At 42.6% G+C, this 2,082-nt stretch overlaps 1 long non-coding RNA gene across 2 annotated transcripts; it reads right to left on the bottom strand.

Moving 5' to 3' along the window:
* Window positions 1-200: 200 nt before the first annotated feature.
* LOC128331600 (uncharacterized) lies at window positions 201-1,685 on the bottom strand. 2 transcript variants are annotated; one of them, XR_008310363.1, is made up of 4 exons: window positions 1,636-1,685; window positions 1,435-1,546; window positions 933-1,015; window positions 201-488 (listed from the first exon to the last, which is right to left on the bottom strand). It is a non-coding gene; the product is annotated as an uncharacterized LOC128331600 (long non-coding RNA). The 2 variants fall into 2 exon arrangements; XR_008310362.1 differs by lacking the exon at window positions 1,636-1,685 and having other exon boundaries at window positions 1,435-1,619.
* Window positions 1,686-2,082: the final 397 nt, after the last annotated feature.

Below are 2,082 nucleotides of genomic sequence, written 5' to 3'. Positions count from 1 at the left end.
CTCTTTATCCTGGAAACTGATGGGCAGCCAATGTCATTCTTTTAGAATGGGTGTAATATGATCTCTTTGGGTAACACCAGAGACCAAGCTGGCTGCTGCATTATGTACCAAGTGCAATTCTTGGAATACGTACAAAGACAGCCCAACATACCGTGCAGTAGTCAAGTCTGGATATTACCAGCATATGCACCACTGTTTTAAGGTCATTGATTTCCAGATATGGATGTTGCTGGCATATCAGCTGCACCTGATAGAAAGCCATCCTGCTCACTTCCTTAGCTTGAGAGACCAGGGAGAGGTTTGCGTCCAGAAGTACTCCCAGACTACATACCTACTCTTTCTGGGGGAGTGTAACCCCTTCCAGAACTGACAGATCTAAGCCACTTCCTATCTTCCAGTCATCTTCCTTGTATTCAACCTCAGTTTGTTTTTCCTCATCCAGCCCATTACTGACTCCAAGTAAGCATTTAGGGAAGATAGGCTATTTCCTAATGAAGTTGACATGGAGAAATAGATTTGGTTATCAGCAGCATTTGGATAACACCCTGCACCAAATCCCCCATGATCTCTCCCCGCAGTTTCATGTAGATGTTAAAGAGCATTGGAGATTGAATGGAGTCCTGCGGAACCCCAAACAATAGCTTTTCTTTTGAAGAGCAACAATCTCCAAGCAACACCATCTGGAACCTACAAGAGAGGTAGGAACAGAGCCACTGCCAAGCGGTGCCTCCCACTCCCAACCCGCTTCAGGCGCTCCAGGAGGATACCATGATCAATGATATCAAAAACCACCAAGACTCAAAAGATCCAAAAAGATACACAGAGCCTATGGATTCCTTTTTGGAGATCATCCAACTGGCCGACCAAATTAAAAGAATGTGCCCCCCCCCACGTCCCCAACAGCAAGCAATATTAAAGGCTAATTCACATACACTTGATATTCATCACTTGATGCAGCTGAGACGTGGCTTTTTCCTTGAATTCGAGCCTCGAGAGAGGCCTCATCAGGGTACATCTGAAAGAGAGGGGAAGATTTCTGTCTTTCTTATGTATGTATGTATGTATTAGAAACATTTGATATACTACCCACTCCAAAGACTCCGGGCGGTGCACAAAAACATGCAAGCAAGACAACATTAAACATGACATTCTGAATTAAAAATGAAAGTAACCAAGCAAAAGCAAATAGATCAACTACAGGGCAAAAGCCTGGCGAACAAGAAAAGTCTTCAATAGAGATTTGAAGATCAGTAAGGAAGGGGCTAAACGAATGTGCAGGGGAAGAGATTCCCTTTCAAAAGCTGCTTCTTACTACCTCTCTGTGATAGATTTTGATTTTTAAAACTCTCTGGAAGGGTTGTAAAAGTTGTAAAAACCACATTTCCAAGATACAGTCAACTGGAGAACACATCTTGGACAATTCCCTGCACCAACCTTGGTTTAATTGTTGTGCTGTGGACACAAGTTCTTTTTCTTATGCTTCTTCTTATGAAGTGTTCTTTTTCTTATGCACAAGTTCTTTTTCTTATGCTTCTTATCTCTCAACCTACAAAACAGAAAACAAAACATTAAGTCTCTGGCTTATATCAAATGGCTATTCAATCATTCCCACTCTCTCCTTTCTGATTCTCATACATTCACCAAACTCCTCCTCCTCATCGAACTCTTCCAACACAAGGTCATCTGAGGTGAAGAGAAGAGAAGAGAAGAGGACTTGAATTTCTTATTTAAACTGACTTTGATAAGAGGTAAGGAGGGACTTGTGTATATTGAATCAATGAAGGAGGGTCTACATGGATACAGTTCCGCCCTCCCCACTTCCTTGGAAATAGCCCAAGTTACCTTGGATGCTGCTCTTTATTTCTTTTGGCTTCAGTGTTGTCAGCTGTAGAAATAGAGATGCATTTTATTGATTCAATAGCTGGATTTCTTTTTCCATCTCTATGAGTATCAAAAGGCAGCCCCAGGGTGACCAGAGACCAATAGGAGGTCTTCTTCTGAAGCTGGAACCTGAGAGGGGTCCCAGAGGATTCTGAAGAAGAGCCAAGCCACGTCCACAGAAGGGGACTTACATGAAAAGCT

The sequence above is a fragment of the Hemicordylus capensis genome, chromosome 6 (assembly GCF_027244095.1).
Source record: "Hemicordylus capensis ecotype Gifberg chromosome 6, rHemCap1.1.pri, whole genome shotgun sequence".
Classification (NCBI taxonomy): domain Eukaryota; kingdom Metazoa; phylum Chordata; class Lepidosauria; order Squamata; family Cordylidae; genus Hemicordylus; species Hemicordylus capensis.
Note: the sequence above shows the minus strand (reverse complement) of the source record. Positions and strands in the feature narration are given on the sequence as shown.